Raw genomic sequence first — 12,880 nt, 5'->3', positions numbered from 1 at the left:
TCTTTGTCTGATAAAGTTTTAAAATTTTATGTGGTCATATAAGGTTTTATATATCATGCTTCTAAAGGCACTTATTATCCCACAGTTATTTTCTAAAACTTACTTGTCCTATTGCTTCTTGGCCTTTTGGCTAAGATCAAGTGTAAAACTTACTCGTCCTTTTTTCTAAAACTTTTTTTTTTATTTTCTTACAAACATCTTGGAGCCATCTGGAATTATTTGGATGCTGGGAGGTAGGGATCCAATTTCTTTGTAAATATTTATTGAATGAAAGAATGAGACACTGCAGCCCTGAGTACAGTTGATGGCCTCCTACGGAATCAGATTAGATGGCTAACAACATTGTTTGTTCACTCAACAAATATTTCTCAACCATGTGCCAGTGGGGCGGAATGCAGCGGTAACTAATATCAGATCTGGCTCCCACCCTTGTGGGCATTACAGTGGTTGGAGGAGGCAGACACAGGCCAGAGAGCATGGGTGGATGTAAAACATACAGGGAGACATACCTTTTGGAAGAGCAAGCAATCAAGGAGTCCACCCTGGCCTGCAAGGTCAAGGAAGGTATCATTGGTTGGGAAAATTTCTTGGGAAGAGTGCTTGGGTTCAGCACCAGTAGGAGGGTGGGGGTGGGGGGCCTTTGCATTAAAATAAAGATCTCAGCCAGCCAGATGTGGTGGTGCATACCTATAATTCCAGTACTCAGGAGGCTGAGGCAGGAAGATCACTGCAAATCCAAGGCCAGCCTGGGCTACATGGTGAGTTCAAGGTGAGTCTGAACTACATAAGGAAACCTTATCTCAAAAAACTAATCAATCAAAAAAAAATTTTTTTAAAGGGCTAGGGATTTAGTTCAGTGGTTCTGCTGCCTGCCTTGCAAGTGCAAGATCCCAAGTTCGATCCCCAGTACCAAAAAAAAAAAAATTAAAAACCAATCAATCAATCAATGTATGTCTCACCCAACCCCACACAGAGCCCTGGAGAGGAGATGACCCTTCAAATTTGCTCTGTATTGAGAAAGGTGTGGAGGCCTCTGTTACCCTCCTCCCCTTCTCCAGTGGGAAGGCCCCAGGAAGCTCCTTTCAGCCAGGACATTTTCCCAGTGAGATTCATCCGTGAGTGTCAATTTCCGTTCTCTGAGCAGAGGAACGAGAGTCCCGTCCTGAGGTGGTAGTCTGGGTGGTGCACACAGGATCCACTACAGAAGTTTCCAGAAGAAGTTAGAGTGACCAGACATGGCAGCGCACACCTGCAGCAAGTTCCAGCTCAATCCGGGCAACTTGGCCAGACCCTGTCATAAAAGAAAGTTTTTTCTATTTTCTTTCTTTCTTTTTTTTTTTTTAGGGTTGGGGTTATAGCTCAGTTGTGAAGGCCCTGGGCTCAATCCCTAGTACCACAAAAAAGCTGGGGGCCCTGAAATACTAATGGGCAAGTAAGAGTTAAGTAGGCACAGGAAAGGGGAATTTTTCCTAGGGGCACCTTGCTTCCTCCAGCACCAGTGCCAAGGGGTGCTTCTATGTGCCAGGTGTGACGAGGTGGAGACCAGTGGGAAGGCCATTAAGGGAATGGGTTCCTGAATACCTTAACCTCAGGACAGGAACATGCACCAGACTGCACAGCTTGACTTCTCTCCTCTCCAGTCTGTAGCCTAAGCTGGCTCTTAGGCTTAGGAGACTCAGGCAGGAAGGAGGCCCGTGAGGCTCAGGGGAAGGATGACGGGTGCCTCTCTGGGGAAGGCTCTGTCATCCCTGAGCTGCTCAGCATCCTCCTGCCTGGGTGGCTCCAGGACACAGAGCATTTGCTATGTGGAGTCTCCCCTGTTGCTTGGCAGCTCCCCGAGTGCACCAGGCTCCCTCCACTTAAGCTGACTCTGCCTGGGTCCCCTCCCTTGCGTGCTAATCCCCCAGAGTGCTGACCAGGGGACACACCCTCCGGGGAGCTGCCCCTGCTTGCCCAGGCCCAGGTGGGGTCTTCCTCTGGTCTTCCAGAAACCTCTCTCCCAGGGCTGGAGATTTAGCTCAGTGGCGCCATGCCTGCCTTACGAGCGCAAGGTTGTGAGTTCGATCCCTGGTACTGCAAAAAAAATATATAAAACCTCTATCCTCACAACACTCATCACAGGACCCAAGGACATCTATTCAGCTGTCTACTGTGAAGACAGCTCTCTACACTGTGAGGAGGGCAGTGACCTCGCCTTATTCTTCTTGTGTCCCAGGGCTTGGCACAGCCTGGGCAAGTAGTGGAGTCTGCCAGGAAATAGTCAATGAAATGGACCAGATCTTCTGGGCAGCTCCTTTTCTCAGCAGCTGCTGCCTCCTCCAAAGAAAATTATTTTTTAAATTTTTGTTTTTATTACTATATGTTTGCAGTATATAATGATTACATGCATCGTGAGGAGTTGGTATATGTACACAACACATCTTAATTATCTTTCTGTTCCCTTCTCCTTCCCACCCTCCCCTCTTGTTCCACCTCTTGGTTCTCTTCCTTTTGCAAAAGATCTGCCTTCCTATTTCTTATTATCTGCATTTAAAGTAAATGCTCTTGGGTTTCTCATCCAAGAGAAACTATGAGATATTTAAGCTGTGTGTCTGGTTTGTTTCACTTAACATTATGGTTTCAAGGTGTATCCATTTTCCTACAAATGACTCATTAATCCTTCTTTATGGCAGAGTAGTGCGCCACTATGTTTAAATAGTACATTTATTTTATTCATTTATCTGTGAATGGACACATAAGCTGCTTCCAAGATTTAGCTATTATGAATTGTGCTTCTATAGACATGGGTATGCATGTATCACTGTAATATGATGAACTTTAACTCTTTCAGAAAGATGTCTAGAAGAGGAATAGCTGGGTCAAATGGAATTTCTATTTTTAGTTTTTTGAGGGATATCTATGCTGATTTCCATAGTGGTTTACTAATCTACATTCCCACCAACAATGTAGAAGGATTCCTTTTTCCCCGCAGCCCCACGACCACTTGTTCATTATTTGATTTCTTGATGACTGCCATTCTTTCTGGAGTAAGATGGAATCTCGATGTTGTTTTAATTTGCATTTCTCTAATGGCCAGAGATGTTGAATATTTCTTTATGTATTTATTGGCCATTTGTACTTCATCTTCTGAGAAGTGTCTATTCTTTTTTTAACTTTTATTTTTTTGTTTGTTTGTTTTTTGAGACAGGGTCCCACTAGACATTTCAGGCTGGCCTTGAACTCACTATGCAGCCCAGGCTAGCCTTGAACTCCTGGTGATTCTCCTGCCTCAGAGCTCCTGAGTGCTGAGATTACAGGCGTACAACACTTCACCTGGTTGTCTATTCATTTTTGTTGCCCATTTTTTGATTGGGTCTTTTTATTAGGCATCTAACTTTTTTAGTTCCTTATATATTCTAGATATTGATTCTCTATTCAAGGAATAGCTGGCAAAATTTTTTCTCATTCTATAGCTTTTCTTTTCTATAGGTTTTCTTTTCACTCTGTCAGTTGCTTCCTTTACTGTGCAGAAGTTTTTTTAATTTGATATAATCCTATTTGTTGATGTTATTTCTTGTGCAATTGGGGTTCTATAGAAAGTCCTTGCCTATACCTATGTCTTCAAGAGCTTTAACTATTTTATCTTCCAGCAGATTAACTGCTTAGGTTTCAACATTTATATCTTTGTTCCATTTAGATTTTAGTGTAGTATATGGTGAGAGATATGAGTCTGGATTCAATCTTTTGCATGTGGATAACCAGTTTTCCCAGCACTGTTTGTTAAAGAGTCTATCTTTCATCTAGTGTATATTTTTGGCCCTTTGGCAAAGATCAGACGGCTGAATGTGCCTGGGGTTTACAAGCCTCAGAGAGAACAAGTGTTTTGGGAGGTGTCTCCCAAATTACTCCTCTCTGGCAGAGTGGCCTCTCCTGGGAGGTGCAGGGAGGTGCAGGGGACCCCACAGGCAGCAATGACATGGAGACGAGAGGTCGGGACCCCTGCGACTGCAGCGAGCCTTCAGGAGATGAGCCAGGGCCCCAGACCCCCAAGTGGCCCACTGCAGGCCCTGCAGCCAGGCTCCCCACTTGGTCCTCCAAGCTTCCCTGGGTGGGGAATGGCCCATATTCAAGGCCTCTTTCAGAGGGGAAAGAAAGTAGACTTTGGGGAGCTAAGCAGCCAACTCTTGCTCTGGTGTCTCTTGGAAGGACATCAGAAAGTGAGATGAGATGGGCATGACAATGTTTTGTTTTGTTTTTGAGACAAGGTCTCACTTTGTAATTCAGGCTGGCCTGGAACTTACTATGTAGCCCAGGCTACTTTGAACTTGAGGCTCTTGCCTCAGCCTCCCAAGTGTTGGGATTATATGCATGTGCCACCGTGCCTGGTGGCCATGACAATACTGTGAGGTGTGCTACAGTTTGTAACAGATAAATCTTGGAAACAACTCAAATGCCCATCAACAGATGAATGGATAAAGAAAATGTGGGGTTTTTAAAAATACAATGGAGTACTACTCTGCCATAAAGAAAGATGCGCTTCAGACCTTTATAGCTAAATAGATGCACCTTGAGACCAGACTCTTTTTTGTGTGTGTGTACTGGGGATCAAACTCAGTACTTGCACTTGCAAGGCATATGCCAGAACCACTGAGCTAAATTCCCAGCCCGAGACCATATTCTTAAGTGAGATAAATTTGATTCACATGTTTGAATACTGCATTTGAATACTGACATCTCTGGTGTCAGAAACCAAACATGGAAATGAGGACTAAAATGTATAATAGATATTGGGAAATGGGAAGAAAATGTTCAAGCGGGAAGGGGAGCAAGGGAGGAGGGAGGGAGAAAGGAAGGAAGGGACAAGAAAAAAAACAGAAGGAAAAAGATGGAAACAAAGCTTTTGTGCCTAGGAAGAGGAGGGAGCTTGAAGGGAAAGGGGAAGGGGAAAAAAGAGGCAGAATGTATCACTTACAGATACAAATTCCCTGTGATGAGTGTTAGCATTATGTATGTCTACAATGTACCAATAAATGTTTTGTTATTTTAAATATATACATATATATATATATATATATATATATATATATATATATTCAGGTGTGCTAGCCCAAGTAACTTCTAGACGGACAGGTGGATAGGCACTGTCTCCTCTCTTCTTGTTAAAAAGCTTTGGATCTAGGCCCAAGCCACAAGTCTATCTGGGAACAAACTCCCAGGAGGGAGAGGCACCCAGACAGGGGGTGACAGCCCTTTCACAAGCAAGACTAGAAAGAACTGGGTGAGCTGGCCTGTGAGGAACCTCTCACCCAAAGATTGCATGATCCGATAGGAGAAGCAGCTGGATACATCCGGGCCTTGAGGCTCTAGGAGGCAAAGTCAGAGAGCGCACAGAGAAGGCCAGAAGCCCCAGCTCAGGCCAGGGAAGCGTGTCAGGGTGCAATGGTCCCCACTACTGAAACCTCTTGGCAAAGCCTGGGGTGGAGCGGGGATGGTGGGCCCTGTGGGGAGCTCAGCTAAGAGGGATAGGGGGCCAGCAGGTGGAGTCCAGGGAAAGTAGACAAAAACAGAGGGGGCCCTGACTCTGGCTGTGAGCAGGCCCACACTGTGATGCTGTCCTGCTGGCCCACAGCCTTTCACGGGGTGAGCTTGAGGGGTATTTAGGGAAAGAAGAGTCTGAGGAGAAGGAAGAAAGGGAGGGAGGGAGGGAGAGGAGGAAACAAGGGAGATCCCTGAGAAAAATAGCACCCTTAGGAATAGAAAGATGATGGGACATGAAGACAGGATTAATTAAACCAGGCACATAAATAGAGAGCCATATGCCAAGGTTCTACGTGTTCCGTGACAGTGTAGAAATTGCACTTTTCAAGATGGAAAAACAAACAAACAAAAAGCCATGTGCACCATCTCCCAGTGAGACCTCCTGCCAGTGCGTGAGAGTGAGCCCTCTGTGGGTTCTGCCCAGATGGGCCAGAGAGGCAAACAAGGGGAGACTGCTAGAGCCGAGACCCGAAGCCAAGCTGGAAGTCAGGAACCCTGCTGAGGAGATGAGATGCAGACAAATGATCCTTCTGCACCAACTCTGGGCTCAGGGGCTGGCATGACCAATCCTTAAAGTGAGACTGTGCAGTGGAAGCTGCTGGACATATTTCACAGATGAGCAAACCGAGCTTTGACAGGTCCAGGCATTTGACTGGTGTCACACAGCTAATAAGCAGCAGAACTGCAGTTTGCCCCCGAATCCACCTGACTCCAACAACCTGACTCTCCCTGTAGCCTCTCTGAACAAGAAGTCGAGGCTGTGCCTGCAGCTATGGGGATAATGCCCATGCTTTGGAAGTCGGGGCATCTGCAAGTAGGCCCGTCGTGTTTTGTGTTCATTTTGTTCATTGTGTTCATTTTGTGTGGTTCTGAGGAGCCAACCCTGTTAAAACACACGTCTGCAGCTATTTTGAGGTGTTTTGTTTTGTTTTTGAGACAGGGTCTCACTATATAGTTTAGGCTGGCCTTGAACTCCCTGTGTAGCCTTCGAACTCACTATGATTCCCCTGCCTCAGCCTCTCAAGGGCTGGGACTGTAGGCTGGAACACTGGGCTCACATCAGCAGCTTTGGGCTCAGAAATAGGTGTGGGCCAGGTGGGCCAATCTGAGCTCTTTCCCAGACATTTGTACTGAATGTGTTAGGAGAGGTTATCTTCTTCGCTGACATGTTAAATGATTTGGAAATAGAACTGAGCACGTCATGAGAATTTCCCCCCACCCCAGTATTGAGGGCTGAGACCAGGGCCTCACACATGCTAGTAGGCAAGAGCTCTACCACTGAGCTATATCCTCGGCTCTTTTTTTTTTTTGGTGTCGGGTATTTAACTTGGGAGCTTGCACTTGTGAGGCAGGTGGTGGAACCACTGAGCTAAATCCCTGGCCCTTCAGCTCTTTTTATTTTATTTTGAACTTTCCAGGCTGGCCTCAAATTTGTGATCCTCCTGCCTCAGCCTCCTGAGCAGCTGGGATTGCAGGCTTGCTCAATGATGCCTGGCCCATGTGGATTTCTTGCTGCAGGAAGAAGGCCAGCTGTGGATAAAAAGCAATAGAGAGAGGGAAGCAGAAAGGAGGCATAATGCACAGACCAGCCTGGAGACCTTGCTTGTGCTCTGGGTCCGGTCATGTTGGTGCTGCCTTTGGACCTCTCAGGTACACAAGCGAGGGTGTTCCCTTTCAACTTTAGCAAGTGTACACCAAGAAAAATTGGCACACTCGGATGCAGAAGATGGGGGGTGGGCGGTGTGAGCTCAGCAGGACCTGGAACCATCTGAGCAGGGCTGAAGGGGGCAGGGAGAGGAGGGGAACAGTCTACCGACTCAGTCTGGAGCCATCTTGTCCACCACCCACCAGCCTTCCCTGTGACTCGGTATCATGGTGTGCGGCTCTGATCTCGGCCTGCCATCTGCAGAGAGATGTACTCATTTACACAACTACACCAGAGACTGCTTGTTCCCGGGAAACTGCAGAGAAATGGGAAATCTTCCAGTGGAATAATTATAAAGAGATCTTTCCCAGTCTGGAGAGGGAGGAGGGGCTGCCCAGCTCCTGAACATACCCAGGAGAGCCTTACCTGCTTCACCCTAAGCTACTGAACTTTTAAGCGATGAGGTGATGCCTGATAACATGTGTCACTCACCCAAGGAAGTGTGTTTTTTTTTTTTGGTACCGGGGATCGAACTCCGGTCCTTGCATTTACACAGCAGGCAGCAAAACCACTGAGGTAAATCCCTGGCCCCAAGGAAGTGTTTTTGACACAAAGGAAACATCCCACTTAATCCTTACAAGAGTGCAATGAGAAAAGGCAGAGAGAAGGAGATGGTGTTTAGAGAAGTGGTGGAGGCAGGATTCAGTGTGTACCTGCATGCTTGACAGCTTTTGTCCTTGTCATTGTTCTTGACCAGTGTTGGCAAACCTTTTAGAGACCACATGTCAAAACTGCAACCCCAAACCCACATATTTATTGCAAAGTGCCACGACTGCAGTTGAACCTGAATGCTTGGCTGCTGGGGCAGTGCTGGTACAATTTGGCCTGTGTGCCGACACAGGACTCTGTGTGCCCACTGCAGCACACATGCCATGGGGTTGCCACCACTGCCCTAGATTGATAGGAGCCACTGTCTTCACAGGAAGTGCCTAGGATGGGAACCTCTGAGAATCTGGAGTAGAGGAAATGCAAGAACAGGCAGAATTCCATGATTTACATTAGTAAGATGGAAAGAATTCAATGACAAGGGCTGTGTAACTGCTGAAACACAAGTGATACCCACGGAAGACTTGGGATGAAAGTTTGATCTGAAAGTCCTGTCCTTGGGAGTCGACTGTGTGCTTGTGTGAAATCAGCCAAGAGAGGGCTGTGATCAGGAGGCCTAATGCTGCCAGAGCAGTGTGTGTTTCTACATGGGGCAAGGGAGGCAAGGCAAGAGGGATACCAAAGGGCTTGGGATGGACAAGGAGAAGCTTCCTATAGGGAAAGAGAGAGGGAGCCATGGGCCCAGTGGGCAAGATGACTTGCAAGCTCCCTGCTGCTGGTCCAAGTCAAAGCTCTAGGCTCAGGTTAGATGCCTACCTCCATTCTGTGATCCTAGGTTGCTTCATGCCACCCTCTGCAGTTGGCATCTGTCTTCATTGCAGGGCTTCTGTGGCCACAGCCCTGCCTCAGAGTCTGGCACAGAATGCAGCAGCAGGGGGACAGACACAGAGAGAGGAGGTCCCCCTTGTGCCCCAGAGAGGAGGAGCTTCCTCCACCCTCTCCCCTTTGACCCATACAGGGCTGAGCTGGGGACAACTTTCTACTTGTCAGGGAGGGCCCTTCTCCCAGACAGGAGAGAGTGAGAGGGAGACGGGAAGCCCAGGTGCTTGAACGTTAAGCTTTGTCACAATATTTACCTATGACTAGGGGCTGGGGATTTAGCTCAGTGGTTCCATCTCCTGCCTCAAAAGCCAAGGTCTGGAGTTCGATCCCTGGTACCAAAAAAAAACTTTACTTATGACTTTGGAACCTTTCTTAGGGGAGAAATACACTAACTTCGAAGCTTCCTTGTTGCCTGGGTTGAGGGAAGACAAGTCAGAAATAAACCTTTGCTCAGGCAGCCTCCGTGTTCTGAGAGAAACACATCTATGGGCCTTGGCTGAGCAGGGGTTTGGCCAGACCCTAATCTGGGTTGGCCTGAATTGGCTGTGAGTGGCTGCCTTGGGTGTATAATAGATGGCAGTTCTGCTACCTGGTGGTTTGGGGTTTTTTTCTTTCTTTTTTTTTTTTTGGTACCAGGGATCGAACTCAGGACTTTGCTCTTGCAAGGCAGGCAACAGAACCACTGAGCTAAATCCCCGCCCCTACCTGGTGTTATTTTTAAGAGACAAGATTCTTTCCCCCTTGGTAGTGAGCTACAGATTGCACTGCTTTGAAAATCATGTGCTCCTGGGAAGAGTGTAAGCGCCTATGAGCTTGTGAGTGTGTGGACGTTCATGGTGCCGATGGCAGGTATGGCGCATGGGTGGTGGGGGAGGCTTTCCGTCTAGGAGGCTCTGCCAACCCCCACATTTAGGGCTATTTCCTGTTGGGCCTGGAAACCTTCAGGACCAGACAGGGAGCACTGAGCTGCCTCAGACAGTTGTGCTGATAGTCCCTGAATCATTCCAGGAGGAAGACCTCGGCTTGGCTCATACATGGCTGCAGACCTGGATTCTCCCAGATTATCCTGAGAGGGATGGGGTTTGCTGCCGGATGAGGCCAGCAAGTCCCTCAAGGAGTTATTCTAGAAAAGGGCAATACTAAGGGCACAGAGTAGAGATCCAAAGCAGAGGGGTGAAAGGTTGCCCTCCCTGTCAGGGGGGAGAAAAAGGACAGCTACTCAAGAAACACAAAGAAAAATAAAACCAAACCAGGCATGACACACACTCCTGTAACCTCAGCTACTCAGGAGGCTGCTGCTGGAGAATCCATAAAGTCAAGGCCAAAAGAGAAAGAAGCTCCCAAGGAGGTGGGGCTAGGCACTCTAGCTGAATTTCCCCTAAACCAGGCATTGCTAGTGCATGCGTGCGTGCGTGCGTGCGTGTGTGTGTATGTGTTACTGGGGATTGAACTCAGGGCCTTTATACTGAGTTACATCTCCAATGTTGTTTGTTTGTTTGTTTGTTTGTTTGTTTTTTACTTTGAGACAGGGCCTTGCTAGTCACTAAGTTGCCTAGGCTGGGCTTGAACTTGCAATCCTCCTGCCTCAACCTCCCAGAGTTCTGGGATTATAAGCATGAACCACCAAGCCCAGCCAGCTTCCAGTTTTAAGTCCAGCTCTCCAACCTTGCAGCTCCCTCCTGCCACTGCCATGCCGTCAGGAACACCAGCTGACCACTGCAGCCCATCTGCCTCAGGGCACTGAAGGGCAGCCAGTGTCCAGCCTGGGACAGACCCACTGACAAGCAAAAGGCCTTCACGGTGCATTTCCTTCTCTGGGCGTTGGAGAGTACAGCTTCATTTCAGGAGCGACAAGCAGCAAAAGAGAGAGGTGTGTGTGGAACTACAAAGGACTGTAGGGACACAGGTCACGGCAGAGCCACAGCCTCAAACACTGATCCAGGGAGCCAGACAGAGATAAACTCCCTGCCTTTGGTACCAGAGGGGAACAAACCCAGAAACTGGAGCCCATATTGCACTTATAAAGGCACAGATGACTCACTCATAAACTGTTCAGAATAGTGATCAGGACTCAATTCCTACCGGTACTATCTTTAGACAGAAAAGGAAGGTATTAGCTCCTGCAGCCAAGACAGTCAAGGAGTTCAGGCACGGCCAGATCTACCAGTATCATGATACCCTCTGTCCCTCTACTTCTTAGGTCCATTTGCCTTTGCCTGAGTTCATTCATCTACAGGGGTAAGATGTCTCCCATGGCTCCACATTTACATGGTCTTTGAAGTTGTCTTTTTAGAGACAGACTCTATTCCACAGTCCAGGATGGAACTTCCAAAAGGATGTGAACTTGTGGAGTTGAATATAGAGAGACAGAGTATGTCCCTTAATCCCAGTGAGCAAACTTAGGCCCTAGATCTTGGCCTCTAAATGTAACTGGACACTAAAAGGAGCTAAAATAACTTAGCAAATGGCTGGCTCCAAGGCAGAGCCTGGGAAAGTACAAAACAAACCCAAAATACCTTATTCAACAAGAAAGCTAGGAAGTACTTAAAGAAGGACAGGGACATGTCAAAAGGACACCAAAGCCACCTGGAAGGAACTCCTACTAGCCAAATCTGGGACAATCTGAGCATCAAAGTAAGTAATAAGCGTAATAGCTTACAGCCCAATAGCTGCAGGAGTCTATACTGATACAAATAAGTAAACAAATAAATTGAATGATTAATGAGAAACAGGCTATTTACATTGTATCAAAGTAACTCCTTTAAAAAAAAAAGTATTAAAAGAGGGGGGGCAGGGATTTAGCTCAGTGGTTCCAGCACCTGACTCACAAGCAAAAAGTCCCAAGTTTGATCCCTGGTACCGAAAAAAAAATATTCCTTAGCAGGGAGAGAAAGGTAACTTCACAACATAGATGGCTGTCTGGTGTCACCTTAATCCAGTGACAAAGTGAACATCTCCAGTATTGGAGCAAATCAAAATTGAACTGCCTGCTAGAAGAAAGTCAAGAACACAGCTGCACTTGGGGTCATTCCCACCAAAGACACCCAGTAATCTGAATCTTATCATAGAGACCTCAAACAAACTCCTGGCCAAGAACATTCTATAAAACAAGTGGCTGGCAATCTTCACAGCGTCAAGGTCACTAGTTGGGGAAAGATGAAGGAACCAGTCGAGAATGAGAGACTGAGTCACGACCAGTAAGTGCAGTGTGTGACTTTGAACAGTAGTCCCCAATCTTTTTGGCACCGGGGATCAGTTTTACGAAAGACAATTTTTCCACAAAATGAAGATGGGAGTTGGTTTCAGGATGGTTCAAATGTATTACATTTAGAATAATTGATAATGCAAAATAGCAAGAAAAGGTCCAAAGGGGTAGGGGAAGTGGAAGGGGTAGGGGAAAGGAAAGAAGGGAAAGGAAAAATTACGAGAAATGGAAAAAAAGGAAACGAAGTCTTTATAAATAGGGAAGGGTGGAGGGGGTGGAGGGAGGGCAGAGAATGAGGAAAAAATAAGAACCAAGATGCATCATGTAAAGGTACAAGTTCCCTATGATAAATGTAAATGCATTGTATACCTAAAATGTACCAATAAAAGAATTTAAGGAAAAAAATGTATTACATTTATCATGCACTTTATTTCTATTATTGTTAATTAGGTTCTCATAGAGAACTCACCTTAGATCCCTCATATGTGCAGTTCACAGTAGGGCTCATGCTCCTATGAGGATCCAATTGATCTGCCAGGAGGCAGGATTAAGACTTCACTCCCTCAGCCACCACTCACTTCTTGCTGTGTGGCCAGGGGCAACTGGGTGGGCCTGGGGACCTCTGTAGAAGGAATAGTATTGGCCCAGTGAGGGAAACGTGAATGAGATGAGGATTCGATAGTAGTAATGTATGCACCTTGGTTTCCTGATTTGGATAATTGCTGTAGTAGAATGTCCTTGTTTGCAGGAAATTTACACTGAGGTATATTTGGGCATGATAGGCATATTGTCAGCAAACATACTCTCAGATGGTTCAGGAAAACAGTGATCTTTAAACTATGCTTTCAACTTTTCTGCAATTCTAAAGATGCGCCCCCCCCCCAACTTTTTATATACCTCTGCAAGGATTCTGATTGTCTCTACTTGGGAGTCATGTCTACTACTCTAGACCAATTGATGTGGCCAGGGTTTGAGGTTCTCAGTTTGGGTGGTGTGCCCAACATGGGCTAGGGGTGGGCAGCTAA

General features: G+C 46.7%; 1 long non-coding RNA gene across 1 annotated transcript in view; it reads right to left on the bottom strand.

Moving 5' to 3' along the window:
- Positions 1 to 193: 193 nt before the first annotated feature.
- LOC110344420 (uncharacterized) overlaps positions 194 to 12,880 on the bottom strand; it is a 35,337-nt gene continuing 22,650 nt past the window's right edge. Inside the window, exon 3 of the long non-coding RNA XR_002387002.2 lies at positions 194 to 1,291. This is a non-coding gene — a long non-coding RNA (uncharacterized LOC110344420). The remainder of the gene's footprint in view (positions 1,292 to 12,880) is intronic.

Source organism: Heterocephalus glaber, unplaced genomic scaffold, assembly GCF_053883595.1.
Source record: "Heterocephalus glaber isolate CG9 unplaced genomic scaffold, H.glaber_assembly_v1.0 deba00001564, whole genome shotgun sequence".
NCBI lineage: Eukaryota > Metazoa > Chordata > Mammalia > Rodentia > Bathyergidae > Heterocephalus > Heterocephalus glaber.
This window is presented reverse-complemented; position numbering and strand designations above follow the sequence as displayed.